The sequence below is a fragment of the Halichoerus grypus genome, chromosome 2 (genome assembly GCF_964656455.1).
Source record: "Halichoerus grypus chromosome 2, mHalGry1.hap1.1, whole genome shotgun sequence".
Taxonomy (NCBI): Eukaryota; Metazoa; Chordata; class Mammalia; order Carnivora; family Phocidae; genus Halichoerus; species Halichoerus grypus.
Genome location: NC_135713.1, coordinates 120,056,616 through 120,073,586, shown reverse-complemented (window position 1 = coordinate 120,073,586; position 16,971 = coordinate 120,056,616). Strand labels below are relative to the sequence as shown.

Sequence of the window (16,971 nt, the reverse complement as noted above, 5' to 3'; positions counted from 1 at the left end):
TTCGGCTCAGGTCATGATCCTGGAGTCCAGAATCAAGTCCCACATCAGGCTCACCACTCAGCAGGGAGTCTGTGTCTCCCTCTGACCCTCCCCCCATCATGCTCTCTCTATCTCATTCTCTCTCTCTCAAATAAATAAATAAAATCTTTAAAAAAAAAAACCAACCGGGATTGGGGTGCCTGGGTGGCTCCCTTGGTTGGGCATCTGACTCTTAGTTTTGGCTCAGGTCATGATCTCATGGGTCGTGGGATCAAGCCCTGAGTTGGGCTCCACACTCAGTGGGGAATCTGCTTGAAGATTCTCTTCCTCTGCCCTTATCCCTGTGCATGCTCTCTAATAAATAAATCTTTGAAAAAACCACACACACCAGGATTTATCAAAAATACTTTTTCAATGTAATCAAGTAGTTTACTAAGTCACAAATTCTAATCTTTTCATGATTAGCTTCTGAGTGTCTGGTCAACTACAGATAATGTAAACTCCACCTATTTTGATTTTGTTTTCCTCCCTCCTCCTGTTCATGCCTCTTCCAGCCTCAGGTTGATAGTTTATTTTTCAGGTTCCTTGGATGAATCATACTCTGCAGACCTGTAAAACAGCACCATCTCCTTCCTCCCAGAGCTGTTTGCTCAGCAAGCATCAAAGCCAAACCCTTCCTCCCAGTTTAGGCTATAGATCTGAAAATGTGGCCAAAGAGGTTCACCCAGGGGCTATGACAGAACAACTGTGTTCTCACTTCTTTTTTTTTTTTTTAAAGATTTTATTTATTTATTTGAGAGAGAGAGAATGAGAGAGAGCACATGAGAGGGGGGAGGGGCAGAGGGAGAAGCAGACTCCCCGCCGAGCAGGGAGCCTGACGCGGGACTCGATCCAGGGACTCCAGGATCATGACCTGAGCCGAAGGCAGTTGCTTAACCAACTGAGCCACCCAGGCGCCCTGTGTTCTCACTTCTTTGGGCCTTTGGAAAACCAACCTAAAGCAGACTTTTTTTTTTTTTTTTTTTTTTTTTAAACAGACGTTCAATGAATGTAATGGACCTAAAGATGAGTAAGCCCTCTTCTGGATTCCTTCCCATGGAGGGAACCATTTTTCTTTCCTTAGTTTTAGTAGATACTAAAAGCATGTTTGTTGTTTTTTTTAAGTAAGCTCTACACCGAATTTGGGGCTTGAACTCACGACCCCAGGATCAAGAGTTGCACGCTCTATCGACTGACCCAGCCAGGTGCCCCTTTTGTGCTTTTTAATATTCAAATTTTACCAGAGTAAAAAGGTAAATCTCACTCCTTCATTTTCCTTCCCCAAAGGTAAGAAATTACTTTTTGTGTGTCCTCTTTAAAATATAGTGTATATATACTCAAACATCCAAATTTTTTTACACATACTATATAACGCACTTTGGTTAGTATCAGTAAAATATATATATTGAGGCTTGCCAATGATGACTGCAAGGATTAAAGTAATGTGTGGGGGCAGTGTATTAGGATCATGGACTAGGAAGCTCTTGGACCCTGAGGTCCCACCCTTCTATACTACCTCTGGGCAGGATATTTCTTCCCTTACCCACAAAGAAGCTTCCATAGGCTGCCTAGGAACCAAATACTCATAATTTGAAAGTGTGTGTGCCTGAACGTGTCTGAATTCAGGGAGTTGTATAGATCATATCCTTATGTGAATTTGTCTTAGTTTGTTGTTTCCCTATTATGGGTCTGTGTCAGGATCTCTGGATGTCACTGGGTGTCACTGTTAGTGTGACACTGTATCATATTTGGTGTGTATGCGCGTGTGTGAATGCGCTGTCCTTATCCAGACGTTCCTGTTTGGTGTTATTTCAGATAACCGCTGCGATCTGTATTCTTCAGCCCCCAGCTCCCCCACTCACTGCATGCCAACATTCTTGAAGGATGGGCGGGTGTCGGGGCACAAGCTCGCCTAACTCCAGTTTCCCAGAGAGAACGCAACAGGACTTCCCGTACACCCCGCGTCCGCCAGGCACGCAGAAGAGGCCGTTGTGCACGCACACGCGTTCAGCCTGGGATACGAAGAAAACCTTGGGGTCGCGCCTTCTCTCGCGCGCCCTCTAGTGGCCTCAGAGAGCAGCGCTGACAGAACGAGGGGGCGGAGCCGGCGGCGGCGGAAGTGAAGTCACTTCCGGGCTGGGGTGTTTGTTTGGACTGGAGAAGGGAGGCGGCGGGCGAAGCGCGCGTCGAGCGGGGAAGCGGCGCTGCCTGTGGAGATCCGCGGAGGCCGACCGGATTCGTTGGCTGCCGTCCCCGCTGCCGTGCACTGGGTGAGGGGTTCCCTCGGGCGGAGCGGCCAGAAGGGTGCGGCGACCCCGGCGGTCGAGGGACAGCACCTCGGCAACGGTTGAAGGGCCTGGAGGGTCCCCCGGGTTGTTGGCCACCAAGCCTCGTATGGCTTCCTTTATTCCTTGCACCTTTAGTCGCGTCCGAGGGATGAGCTGGGACCGACTTAGACTCTTTCTTCTCTGAGAAATGGCCGTCGCTTTTTTTCTCATTGTCATTATTATTTATGATTTGGATCTCGCAGCACTCTATCCGGGTCTTCAGTGGCGCGCGAGGGTTGCCGGGATAGCACTTTCTCGTGCGCCCCCCCACACACACTTTCTTCACCTCCTCACTGGTACCCTTTTCCCCTGCCCCCCACTGCCGCTTCGGCAACAAAGCTCATTGTTTCTCCCCAGTTTACGCCTGCGCGTCGCCACGCGCAGCTCCTACTTGCTGCGCGTGCGCGCTGCTCTCGAAGCTGAGGTGGGGGAAGAGAAAGGGGCGGAGGGACTGGTGGGCTGGCGAGCGTCCTAGGGGAGCATTCTGCGACCGTCCACGGGCCAGTACCTTTCTGATCGGCTTTCTCCCGTTTCTTCACCTTCACTTACTCTTTATTTTTAGTTATATTGTTTCCCATGCTCAGGATAGGAGGGCTGGACTCCTACTCCGGGAGGGTTGTGAGCCAGATGAACTTTAAGGGCCCATCCAGTTCATATTCTTGGATTCCGGTCCTCTTAAATTTCTCTTCCACTATGTGCTTACTGCCCACTACCACAAAAATTATGTGGCTTGTGGTGAAGTTTGTTTTTTCAAAACATTTGTTGAAGCAGCCAGCAGTGTGATTTTCTGGTGACTCAAAAAGGGGCCTTTTCTGCTTCCTCTTGTTGTCTTGCTTTCCCTGATTTTGCAGCCCCATCACCTCACCGAAACCTCAAACTCTAGAAAGAATTTGGTTTCTAATTTGCCGTGGGAGAAAGTCTAACAGCTGACAGCTTTTGACATTTATTTCAACAGAAGACAAATTCCCGTTTTCGTGTGTGGCTAATATTGTAGTCTCGTGGCATGATTTTTCACAAATTGCAGTTGAGCAGGTGTTGGTCTTCATTTTCTTCAAAATAGCCTTTGAAATTTCAACCGCTGCAGGCTATGTTTGGAAATAAGGAAAGGGTCTAAGGATTTTTAATGTGATTCCGAGTGTTTGCTGGTTTGTGCTTCTGATTCCAGTTTGTGAAAGGATATTTGGGGCAAATTACCTTGTTTATGCTCCTTGTTAATTGTGAATTTGTACAAAACTTAATCTTTTCTCACGGATAAGTGTCTACGACAAATAAAGATAGGTGACTTTCCAAAAATGACAGCCTATTTATCTCTTTCTTTAAGGGATGGGTTTTAGGCAATGGAAACTCCTGTGATGGTTAAAGGCTTGAGAGCTGGGAGGGTTTTATTATAATATATTGCATGTTGCTGTTAAGGAGCTCCAATTGAGGTAGATGATCTCTAACCTCTTTGGAACAGTAAGTTTATAGTAGGCTTTTCCTTCAGTAAGCACTGTACACCTTATTCAGGTTTACCCCTTTATGACTCTAGAGAGTGATGCTCCAGTTTCAATAGAAAATATAAACAAAATGCTGTTAGCATAGCAATTTCATGGACAATGTGAGAGGTGAAAGAAGGTAGAAAATAAGGACTCAGCTCCCTTCCTTTTGTGCTTTTACATATTCTTGTAATTTACAAACGTGTTCATTATAATCTATGAAATAGGCAGAGCAAGTTTTATCTTGCCCATTTTGAAATTGAGAAAATAGAGTTTTATTAGGCACATATTTCTATAGCACTTAGTAATGCCAGACATTGTTCTGAGTGCTTTTACGAGTATTTAATATTCACCTTCTCTAGGTGGTAAGTACTACTGTAAAATAAAGATAACAAGTAATGATGTGAATTAACTGGTCCACTGTTGCACAGCTGGTAAGAACTGGAATTCAGACCCAAGTAGTCCAGAGATTATGTGCTCTTAACCATTTTACTGTGCTGCTTGTGGTTTAGTGACATATTCAGGATCCTCTAGGTGGTTAGTGGCATATCGTAGATTTGGACCCAGTCCAAGATTAAAGTTGTCCAAGTTATCTCTTTGTGATCTGGACCACCCTGTTGCATAGGTGCATTAGTAATTTGCGTTTGATACAGCCTAAGGTTCGGTTATAGTAACAATCTTTTTTCCTTTTTGTCTTCTAAATTTCCTTATTTTTATTTTTTTTTTAAGATTTTATTTATTTATTCATGAGAGACAGAGAGAGAGGCAGAGGGAGAAGCAGGCTTCCAAGGAGCAGAGAGCCCGATGCCGGACTCGATCCCAGGACCCTGGGATCATGACCTGAGCTGAAGGCAGACGCTTAACCATCTGAGCCACCTAGGCACCCTAAATTTCCTTCTTGTTTAGAGCAGTGTTGTCCAGTTAGATAACTACTAAAGCACATGTGTCTATTGAGCACTTGAAATGTGGCAAGTGCAACTAAAGAACTAAATTTTTTATGTTACTGAATTCTAATTAACTTAGATTTAAAACCATATGTAGCTACTGGCCACCATATTGGATAGTGTGGGTTTAGAGGTTTGAATTGCTTCTGCTTATTTTTTTTTTAACTTTTATTTTTGCATTTTTACATTTATTGATTCTTTTTTGTTTTGAGAGAGAGAGCAGGGAGGTGGAGGGGTTGGGGGAGAGGAGGGAAAGAGGGAAATTTTTTTTTTTTTTTTTTTTTGACAGAGCACAAGCAGGAGGAGCAGCAGGCAGAAAGAGAGGGAGAAGCAGGCTCCCTACTGAGCAAGGAGCCCGATGTGGGGCTCCATCCCAGGACCCTGGGATCATGACCTGAGCCAAAGGCAGACGCTTAACTGACTGAGCCACCCAGGCATCCCAGAAAGAGGGGTTCTTAAGCAGGCTCCACACACAAGTGCAGGCCCCACGCAGGGCTGGGTCTCATGACCCTGAGATCATGACCTGAGCCAAAATCAAAAGTCAGATGCTTAACCGACTGAGCCACCCAGGCACCCCATCTGCTCATTTTTTGTATCAGTTTTTATAAATAAGGATGATATTTCTGATGTGCTTTGAACTTTTATCAGTAGTGATGATAGGCAGTACTTGAGCCATCCTTACTCTCACCAGATCACCTTTGTTACATCTAGTTGAGATTAGGGTTAAAGGCCTCATTCTGTGATGTTGTTTCACTTCTACAGGTTTTTGAACATGTGATTTTTTTTTTTACCTTATACCTTGCTCCAGCAACCTTTAATTGCTCTAAATGTTTAATAAGCACCAAAATAGGTAATAGTGTCATGTACCAGGCTCTGTACCTAGTTACTATTATTATTATCCACTTAATAGATGGGGAACCTGAGACATGGAGGGGTTAAAACTTGCCCTTGGGTTCCAGAGCCCCTGCTTTTAATTATTAATGTATACTGCCAAACATTAAAATGAAAAATTCAGTACTGCTTACAAACTTAAGTGGAAAACAGCTGAAGCAGAAATTTCTTTATCTTCTCTCACTAACTGCTGGAGAGACAACTGATTATGATAATAATGTGTGTATGCAAATAATGTTAAGGAAGAAAAGGTGTCTGTGGAGTCAGCTTAAAGAAAAAGGAGAGAACTGTGTTTACAGTTTTTTTTTTTAAGATTCTATTTATTTGAGAGAGAGAGCACGAGTATGAGAAGGGGCAGAGGGAGAGGGACAACAGACTCCCTGCTGAGTGTTGAGCCTGACACAGGGCTCATCCCAGGACCCTGAGATCATGACCTGAGCCAAAACTAAGAGTTGGGCCCTTAACAGACTGAGCCACCCAGGCACCCCTCTACTTGAATTTTAATGAAAATTCTTAAGAGATGAAACTAGGGGAGAAAGTTTCTAAAACTGAAATGATACCCATATTTTAAAATTTTATAGAAACCATTATGTGGAAGAGGCATTTTGAAAGGGAAGAAACAGCTGAATATGTGAGCTTGTGGACTGAAAGCACCAGACAGCATTAATAGGAAAAAAACTGCTCTCACCTAACCAAAATCTGGTGAAATTTCTGAATTTAAGTGTTAGGCTCTCATATTAGACTCTCACCTGAATAGGATCTTTACAAAAGAAAGAATAAAACTGTGAAAGCTGGAATATTTGCAGAAAATAGAAAGGACAAGTGTAAATCTGTCTCATTTAATAATAATATTCAAATATGAAAGCAGAAGATACTTTCAGACATGCAGTGGCTCAGAAATAAATATTTTCGGGTAACCTTTTGAAGAACTACTAAGCCAAAACTAAGATGTCAGGTTAGGGGAAGATGATGAATAAAAGAAACAATGATGAGCAATGACTCTGATAAAATATAAATAGACAGTAATGTGAATTTTAAGTGTTCGGTTCAGAAATTCTTCTAAAAAATCTGTACCTGAGACGGGGCACCTGAGTGGCTCAGTCGTTAAGCGTCTGCCTTCGGCTCAGGTCATGGTTCCAGGGTCCTGGGATCGAGCTCCGCATCAGGCTCCCTGCTCAGTGGGAAGCCTGCTTCTCCCTCTCCCACTCCCCCTGCTTGTGTTCCCTCTCTCACTGTGTCTCTCTCTGTCAAATAAATAAAATCTTAAAAAAAAAAAAAAAAAATCTATACCTGAGAGAAAACCAAGTAGTATGAAACAAACACTGCTTAAGTTATTTCCACAAAACCTGGGAGGTGGAGTGGGAGGAAGGAAATGGGGTAAGTAAAATCATTCTAAAGGTTCTTGTCTGTGAGCAGGGATTGGGTTGGATACCCTGAACAAAGAAAAGCATTCTTTTTTTTTTTTTTTTTTTTTTTAAGATTTTATTTATTTATTTGACAGAGAAAAAGAGCACAAGCAGGGGGAGCTGCAGAAGGAGAGGGATGCGGGGCTCAATCCCAGGACCCTGAGATCATGACCTGAGCTGAAGGCAGATGCTTGACTGACTGAGCCACCCAGGCGCCCCAAGGAAAAGCATTCTAAATGTCTTGAATTGGTTGAGGGTGTATAGAGCATGTTTTTAATTAATAGGAATCTATGTAAATCTATTCTAATTTCCTGATAGATGTAAGTCATATTATTATGCTGTACACCTTAAACTTTACAGTGCTGATATCAGTTATATCTCAGACTGGGGGGAGAAAACTGATATTCCTCAGTAGTTTGTAAGTCACGGAAAATAAATCGATATTTTAAAAACTCTATTTAAAAATAGGAAAATAGGGACGCCTGAGTGGCTCAGTCGGTTAAGCGTCTGCCTTCAGCTCAGGTCATGATCCCAGGATCCTGGGATTGAGTCCCACATCTGGCTCCCCGCTCAGCAGGAGGCCTGCTTCTCCCCCTGGCTGCCTCTCCCCTTGCTTGTGCTCTCTCTCTCTCTGACAAATAAATAAAATCTTAAAAAAAAATAAAAATAGGAAAATAGGGGCACCTGGCTAGCCTAGTTGGTGTAGAGCATGCGACTCTTGATCTTGGGGTTGAGTTTGAGCCCCACGTTGGGTGTAGAGATTATTTAAAATAAAATCTTTTTTAAAAAAGGAAAATAAAGTACAGGAATAGAATGTAAGAAAAATAAACATGAGATTATGATGGAAGACATAAAACCAAGCATCAGTTTTCAAAAATGATAAATTTTTTAAGATTTTTAAAAAATTAGGGGCGCTTGGGTGGCTCAGTCGGTTAAGCGGCTGCCTTCGGCTCGGGTCGTGATCCTGGGGTCCTGGGATCGAGCCCCGCGTCCGGCTCCCTGCTCAGCAGAGAGCCTGCTTCTCCCTCTCCCTCTGCCTGCCACTCTGCCTACTTGTGCTCGCTCTCTCTCTGTCAAATAAATAAATAAAATCTTTTAAAAAAAAATAATTACTTTAAAAAAAAAAGATTTTTAAAAAATTATTAGAGCATATGTGGGCGCATATAAACAGGGAGGGGCAGACAGAGGGAGAAGCAGACTCCCTGCTGAGCAAGGAGCCCTATGGGGGACTCAATCCCAGGACTCTGGGATCATGACCTGAGCTGAAGGCAAGACACCTAACCAACTGAGCTACCCATGCGTCCCCCAAAAATGATAAATTTCTATGAGCTGGGTCAAGTAATCTAACTCTTTATAGTAGAGAACTTGAATACACCACTTTCAGAATTTAACAGATGAAGTAGAAAAAGATTGTGTGTGTGTGTATGTGTACCTTAGAAATAGAAATCACACATTTTTCTCTTTAGGCCCAAGGGACATTTTGCAAAAACCATAATTGTCTGCAAACAAAACTGCAATAAATCCCAAAAAGTGAAGATTTTTCTGGCTGTATTTTGTAACATAATGAAATTAAACTAGAAATCAGAAATTAACAAAGTGTAATCAGAAGAACCTTAACCACTTGGAAATTTAAAAAATATTCTTCCAAATAATCTCTGGTTCATTATAAATTAAATAATTTGTAATTACCGAAGACTGGTAAGAACTAAATTCTGTATATGTGGGAAATTTATAAGCCATTTTTATTAAATGAAAGGTTGAAAATGAACATGTTTGTCAACTTGAAAAACAGGAACAAGTTGGCTGAAATTAAGTAGATAGGAGGGGAGGGAAAATAAAGTGTAAAAAACAAATTAATTAAAAAGTAGAGGGGCACCTGGGTGGCTCAGTCGGTTAAGCCGCTGCCTTCGGCTCAGGTCATGATCCCAGGGTCCTGGGATCGAGCCCCGCATCGGGCTCCCCGCTCAGCGGGGAGTCTGCTTCTCCCATTCCCTCTGCCTGCCTCTCTGCCTACTTGTTCTCTCTCTGTCAAATAAATAAATAAAATCTTTAAAAAAAAAAAAAAAAAAAGTAGAAAAAATCGGGCGCCTGGGTGGCTCAGTTGGTTAAGCGACTGCCTTCGGCTCAGGTCATGATCCTGGAGTCCCTGGATCGAGTCCCGCATCGGGCTCCCTGCTCGGCAGGGAGCCTGCTTCTCCCTCTGACCCTCCCCCATCTCATGTGCTCTCTCTCTCTCTCTCATTCTCTCTGTCTCAAATAAATAAATAAAATCTTTAAAAAAAAAAAGTAGAAAAAATCAGTGGAATTAGAGTAGGGGTTTTGTTTATTGAAGTTGAATTTTTAATAGGTAATCCATTCAAAACTCAAAAGATGTAACAAAATATCTCTTGCCCCCTAGTTATCCCTCTAGGCAATGAGTATTGTTTTTTTAATAGTTCTTATTGAGCTAGAATTCATTGCATTTATCTCATTTAAAGTACACAGCAGAGTGATTTTTAGGATAGTCATAGAGTTGTATATCTATCACCACAATCAGTTTTAGAAACCTTGTTATCCCTTAGCTTTCATATAATATGTAGTGCTTTGTGACGGGTTTCTTTAACTTAGCATAATGTTTTCTTTTTTTTTAAGATGTTACTTATTTGAGAGAGAGAGTGCGTGGGAGCTCAGGGGGAGGCAGGAGAGGGAGAAGGCGACAAGCCGACTCCTCGACTCCTCGCTGAGCAGGGAGCCTGATGCGGGACTCAATCCCAGGACCCTGGGATCATGACCTGAGCTGAAGGCAGACCCTTAACTGACTGAGCCACCCAGGTGCCCGAATACTTTAGTGCTTTTAAAAGTTTCTTTTAAAATATGTCATCCAACGCTTTTTAATTTTTATTTATTTATCTTATTTATTTTATTTTTTTAAATTTATTTATCTGACAGAGAGACACAGCGAGAGAGGGAACACAAGCAGGGGGAGTGGGAGAGGGAGAAGCAGGCTTCCCGCTGAGCAGGGAGCCCGATGCGGGGCTTGATCCCAGGACCCTGGGATCATGACCCGAGCCAAAGGCAGATGCTTAACGCCTGAGCTATCCAGGCGCCCCTAATTTTTATTTTTTAGATTAATTTATTTCAGAGAGAGAGCGTGCCTGAGTGTGGGGAGGGGCAGAGGGGAAGCGGACTCCATGCTGAGCCGCGAGCCCAGTGCGGAGCTCCATTCCAGGACCCTGGGATCAGGACCTGAGCCAAAGGCAGACATTTTATCCACCAGAGCCACGCAGGCGCCCCTAAGCAAAAAAAAATTATATAGAGAAAGTGACAATGGCACAATGTTAAAAGTTGGTGAATGTAGATGAAAGGTACAAAGCGTTCATTGTACTATTATAAAACTTTGCTGTAGGTTTAAAATTTTTCAAAATAGTTGAAGATAAAACAGTATACATTATACAGTTACAGAATAAGTGTTCTAGAAACAGTATAAATGGGAATTTAATTATGATAAACATGGGGAATAAGCTTTGGTTAAATAATGATGTGTGATATATTCATATGGGGAAATATAATATTTGATGCTTAGCATCATACTTAAAGTCTCATGTGAATTAAAGATTTAAACGTAAAAAAAAAGTGACACTGTACCAATAGAGAAAATACAGAAAATAAAACCTCAAGGTAGGAAAAAACTTCCTAAGCAAGGTAAGCGTATCCTAGAAGGTATAAAGGAAAACAGTGAGATTCTACTTGAGTCTATTTGCAAAACTAAAATATATTAGTTATGTTCAGAACTGTTGAGGATAGAGAAATGAGAGCACTCAGTATATTACAGGAATGTCCATTACCACATTTGTGGCAAATAATCTGTTTTTTTCCCCCAAATAATCTGTCTTTTTTTTTTTTTTTAAAGATTTTTTATTTATTTATTTGACAGAGGGAGAGATAGCGAGAGAGGGAACACAAGCAGGGGGAGTGGGAGAGGGAGAAGCAGGCCTCCAGTGGAGCAGGGAGCCGGATGCGGGGCTCGATCCCAGGACCCTGGGATCATGACCTGAGCCGGAGACAGACGCTTAACGACTGAGCCACCGAGGCGCCCCACCCCAAATAATCTGTCTTAAAGTTACAAATGCACAGGGGCGCCTGGGTGGCTCAGTTGGTTAAGCGACTGCCTTCGGCTCAGGTCATGGTCTCAGGGTCCTGGGATCGAGCCCCGCATCGGGCTCCCTGCTCAGCGGGAAGCCTGCTTCTCCCTCTCCCACTCCCCCTGCTTGTGTTCCCTCTCTCACTGTCTCTCTCTCTGTCAAATAAATAAATAAAAAAAAATCTTAAAAAAAAAAAAAAAAGTTACAAATGCACATGGCCTTTGGCTTTTGACTTCAGTTATTCCCACTTAAGAAAATGTAGAACACAGATAGCATACATAGAAAAGGAAGGATATGTGTGCAATGGTGATCAAAGCAGGATTGTAACCAAAAAAAACTGGGAATGTAGATGTGCATCGGAGGGGGAAGTAGTTGAGTACCTGGTGGTGCTGCATCCGTTAAAAAGTGAGATATACCTGTACATGTTGACTAGTATGGATCTTCAACGTAATTTATTTAGTATGATTCTATTAAAATACAAAAATTCTCTTTGTGTGTTTCTATAAGCAAAAAAAATATGAAAGGGGGGCGCCTGGGTGGCTCAGTCATTAAGCATCTGCCTTCGGCTCAGGTCATGATACCAGGGTCCTGGGATCGAACCCTGCGTTGGGCTCCCGACTCCGCGGGAAGCCTGCTTCTCCCTCTCCCATTCCCCCTGCTTGTGTTCCTTCTCTCACTGTCTGTCTCTCTGTCAAATAAATAAATAAAATCTTAAAAAAAAAAATATGAAAGGATACACACTAAGCTCTTAACACTGATTACCTCTGGGTAGGAATGGAGATGGAGAGGAAAAAATGTATATATGTGAGACCTGGGTTTTTTGTTTTTTGGGTTTTTTTCTTTTTTTTAAGTAGGTTCCACACCCAGTGTGGAGCTCAACACAAGGCTTGAACTCAAGACCCTGAGATCAAGACCTGAGCTGAGATAAAGAGTTGGACACTTAATGGACCGAGCCACCCAGGCATCTGGTGTTAGGCCTGTTTTGTATATCTAACTTGTATTTACTTCTTCTCTAAGTAGTGTGTGATTTGTATATACATTTCTTTCACTTCGATGCTTCCTTTTCCAACAAAATTTCCTGTGTACAAACACCTATCTAAAAATTTTTAAATGATTGAAAACAAAGCAAGTATAAGGTGATACATTACTGTTTTTACTATTTGCTGGTTTTCATTTAGGGAAATTTTACTACAAATATTTTAACAATTTCTAGATATATTAAACTACTTGTTCTGAGTTAGTATTACTATATTCTTTTTTCTTTTTTTTTTTTTTTTTTAAGATTTAGAGAGAGAGAGAGGGTGAGCAGGGGGAAGGGCAGAGGGAGAGAGAATCCTTAAGCAGACTCCCTGCTGAGCATGGATCAGGACCTGAGCCAAAACCAAGAGTTAGCCACTTAACCGACTGAGCCAACCAGACACCTGAGTATATTACTTTGAAAATTGTTTGATCAGTCAAATAAGTGTCTGCCTTTGGCTCAGGTCATGATCCCAGGGTCCTGGGATAGAGCCCCACATCAGGCCCCCTGCTCAGTGAGGACCCTGCTTCTCCTTCTTCCTCTGTCGCTCCCCCTGTTTGTGCTCTCTTGCTCTCTGTCAAATAGATAAATAAAATCTTAAAAAAAAAATTGTTTGCATGAGGGGCATTTGGCTGGCTCAGTTGGTAGAGCACATGACTCTTAATCTCAGGGTCCTGAGTTCAAGCCTCATGTTGGGCATGGAGCCTACTTAAAAAATAATAATAAAATAAATTTTTGCATGAGATTAAGGATGAAAATTTTAATTTTTTTGAAAATAATTTTTGAATCATTTTCTGATAATTTGAGGATTTTATAGCATAATCATGCTTTGAAGCAAGTAGTGAACATTAATTGGGGGAAATGACTGGCTTTCTCAGTTCATTTCTGCCAGTTTTGTTTTTAAGATTTTACTAAGATTCATTTATTTATTTGAGAGAGAGCTACAGTGCACTTGTGAGAGGAGGAGCAGAGGGAGAGATCTTCAAGCATACTTCCTGCTGAGCCTGGGGCTCCATGAAATCATGACCTGAGCTGAAACCAAGAGTCTGATGCTTAACCGACTAAGCCACCTAGGCACACCTAAGATTTTATGTTTAATCTCTGCACCCAAAGTGGGGCTTAAATTTATGACCCCGAGATTGAGAGTCTCATGCTCCATTGATTGAGGAGCTAGGTGCCCTATTTCTGCCAGTTTTATTTTATTTATTTATTTATCTTTTTTAAAAAAGATTTTATTTATTTGACAGATAGAGCAGGAACACGAGCAGGGGGAGTGGGAGAGGGAGAAGCAGGCTCCCCGCCAAGCAGGGAGCCCAATGTGGGGCTCGATCCCAGGACCCTGGGATCATGACCTGAGCTGAAGGCAGACACTTAATGACTGAGCCACCCAGGCGCCTGTATTTGTCTTTTAAATCACATAAAGAAAAAGGAGTTAAGAGCCAAAAGTACATTATTACTGATTTCCGAATTTGTGTAGTTACCTTGGATTCAAGTTAAATGTGTAGTGTCCTTGTTTCAGCCTGAAGGACTCACTTTAGCTTTTCTTATAGGATAGGTCTACTGGTGATGCGCGTGCATGCGCTCTCTCTTGTTCTCTTTTTTTTTTTAAGATTATTTGAGAGAACACGAGCCTGAGCAGGTAGTGGGGGTTGGGGGCAAAGGGAGAGGGAGAAGCAGACTCCCTGCTGAGCAGGGAGCCCACAGGGGACTGGATCCCAGCACCCTGACATCATGACCTGAGCTGAATGCAGACACTTAACCCACTGAGCCACCCAGGTGCCCCTCTCATTTTTTTATTTATCTGGGAATGTCTTAATTTCTCGTTAATTTTTTTTTTTAAAGATTTTATTTATTTATTTGATAGAGTGAGAGAGCACAAGCAGGGAGAACTGTAGAGGGAGAGGGAGAAGCAGGCTCCCCGCCAAGCAGGGAGCCCGATGCGGGGCTCCATCCCAGGACCCTGGGATCATGACCTGAACCGAAGGCAGACGCTTAACCATCTGAGCCACCCATGTGCCCCTCTCCTTAATTTTTTTTTTAAGAATTTATTTATTTGTCAGAGAGCACAAGCAGGGGGAGTGGCAGTCAGAGGGAGAAGCAGGCTTCCCACTGAGCAAGGAGCCTAAGCAGGACTCAATCCCAGGACCCCATCCCAGGACCCCGGGATCATGACCTCAGCTAAAGGCAGACACTTAACAGACTAAGCCACCTAGGCGTCCCTCTGCTCAATTTTTGAAAAATAGTTTTGTTTTGTTTTTTTCTTTCAGCACTTCGAATATGTTTTCTGACCCCTATGGTATCTGATGTGAAATCAACTGTTAATCTTATTTTGAGGATCCCTTGTATGTAGGGTCACTTGTTTTAGAGATTATCTGTCTTCTCTTTGTCTTTCAGTAATTTGATTATAATGTGTCTTGATGTGGATCACTTTGAGTTTATCTTAGAGTTTGTTGAGCTTCTTGGATATGTGGAGTAACATGGATTTCATCAAGTTTGAGGAGTTTGGAGCTATTGGTTTGGTTTTTTTTTAAGATTTTATTTTAATTTTTTAAGGATTTTATTTATTTATTTGAGAGAGGGGGGTAGAGAATCTGAAGTGGACTCCGTGCTCAGCGAGGAACCCAGTGCAGGGCTCCATCCAACAACCTCGAGGTCACGACCTAAGCTGAAACCAAGAGATGCTTAACAGATTGAGTCACCCAGGTGCCCCTACAATTTTATTTTTAAGCAGTTTCTACAACCAGCGTGTAGCTTGAATCCACAATCCTGAGATCAGCAACTGAGCCAACCAAGCACCCCAAGGGGCCGTTAATTCTTAAAATATTCTTTCTGGCTCCTTGTCTTTTCCTTTTGAGAGTCTCATGTTGGTACGTTGGATGGTCCCCACTGGTCTCTATGAAGGTTCTATTCATTTTTCCTCATTGCTTTATTTTTTGCCTCAGGCTCAGTAATCTCAGTTGACTTATCTTCAAGTTTGCTGATTTTTTTCTCCTTGATGAGATCTGTTGTAATCCATCTAGTAAATTTTCCATTTCAGTTATTGTACTTTTTTTTTAAAGAATTTATTTATTCTCTCTCTCATGAGAGAGAGAGAGAAGCAGAGGCAGAGGGAGAAGCAGGCTCCCCGCGGAGCAGGGAGCTCGACGTGGGACTTGATCCCAGGACCCTGGGATCATGACCTGAGCCGAAGGCAGATGCTTAACGGACTGAGCCAGTCAGGCATCCATTATTGTACTTTTCAACTGCAGAAATTTTTTTTTTTAAGATTTTATTTATTTATTTATTTGTCAGAGAGAGAGCGGGATCGAGCACAAGTAGGGGCAGAAGCAGGCTCCCTGCTGAGCAAGGAGCCTGATGTGGAACTCGATCCCAGGACCCTGAGATCATGAACTGAGCTGAAGGCAGATGTTTAACTGCCTGAGCCATCCAAACATCCCTCTTTCTTTTTTTTTTTTAATAATTTCTCTGTATTAGTGTTCTCTATTTGATGAGACCTCATTTGTTTTTGTTTTTTGTTTTTTAAGATTTTATTTATTTGAGAGAGCACGAGTAGGGGTGTGGGGCGGGGGGAGGGAGAAGCAGGCTCCCTGCTGAGCAGGAAGCCTGATGAGACCTCATTCTTATGGTTTCCTTTCGTTTTTTGTACCAATTTAAAGTCTAATAAGTCTAGTGTCTAGGCTTCCTCAGGGAAGTTTATGTATAAGTCATATTTTCTTCTTTGCATGCCTCCTAATTTTTTTGTAAACTGGACATTTTGAATATTATAATATGGCATCTTTGGCAGTTAGATTCTCTCCTTTCCCCAGGGTTGTTTTTCTTTTCTTTTCTTTTCTTTTCTTTTTAAGATTTTATTTACGGGGTGCCTGGGTGGCTCAGTCGGTTCAGCGACTGCCCTCAGCTCAGGTCATGATCCTGGAGTCCCGGGATCGAGTCCCACATCGGGCTCCCTACTGAGCAGGGAGTCTGCTTTTCCCTCTGACCCTTCCCCTTCACATGTGCTCTCTCTCTCTCTCTCTCATTCTCACTCTCTCAAATAAATAAATAAAATCTTTAAAATAAAAAAAAGATTTTATTTACTTACTTGAGAGAGAGAGCACAAGCGGGGAGAAGGATCAGAGGGAGAGGGAGAAGCAGGCTCCCCACTGAGCAGGGAGCCTGATGTGCGGGGCTCTATTCCAGGACCCCGGGACCACGACCTGAGCCGAAGGCAGACGCGCAACCAACCGAGCCACCCAGGCGCCCCCCCAGGGATGTCTTTCTGCTTGATGTTTGTTTGTTTAGTGACTTTTCTAAACTAATTTTGTAAGAGTTTGAATTGTGTGTGTGTGTGTGTGTGTGTGGCCATTGAAGTCTCTGTTCTATTAGCTTAGAGGTCAGGTAGTTATTTAAAAGAGATTTTCCAGGGGTACTTGGCTGGCTCAGTTGGTGGAGTGTGCAGCTGTTGATCTTGGGGTTATGAGTTCAAGCCCCTATGTTGGATGTGGAGATTACTTAAAAATAAAATCTTAAGGGGGTGCCTGGGTGGTTCAGTCATTAAGCATCTGCCTTCGGCTCGAGTCATGATTCCAGGGTCCTGGGATCAAGGCCCACATCGGGCTCCCTGATGAGCGGGAAGCCTGCTTCTCCCTCTCCCACTCCCCCTCCTTTGTTCCCTCTCGCTCTCTGTCAAATAAATAAAATCTTAGGGACACCTGGATGGCTCAGTCAAGCAGCTGCCTTCAGCCCAGGTCATGATCCCACGGTCCTGGGATTGAGCCCCTCAGCGGGGAGC

General features: G+C 42.8%; 1 protein-coding gene across 1 annotated transcript in view; it reads left to right on the top strand.

The window, feature by feature from the left end:
* The first annotated feature begins 2,131 nt into the window (after positions 1–2,131).
* PAIP2 (poly(A) binding protein interacting protein 2) overlaps positions 2,132–16,971 on the top strand; it is a 26,232-nt gene continuing 11,392 nt past the window's right edge. The window contains exon 1 of the mRNA XM_036088876.2: positions 2,132–2,288. The gene's annotated coding sequence lies outside the window, so the exon portion shown is untranslated. The remainder of the gene's footprint in view (positions 2,289–16,971) is intronic.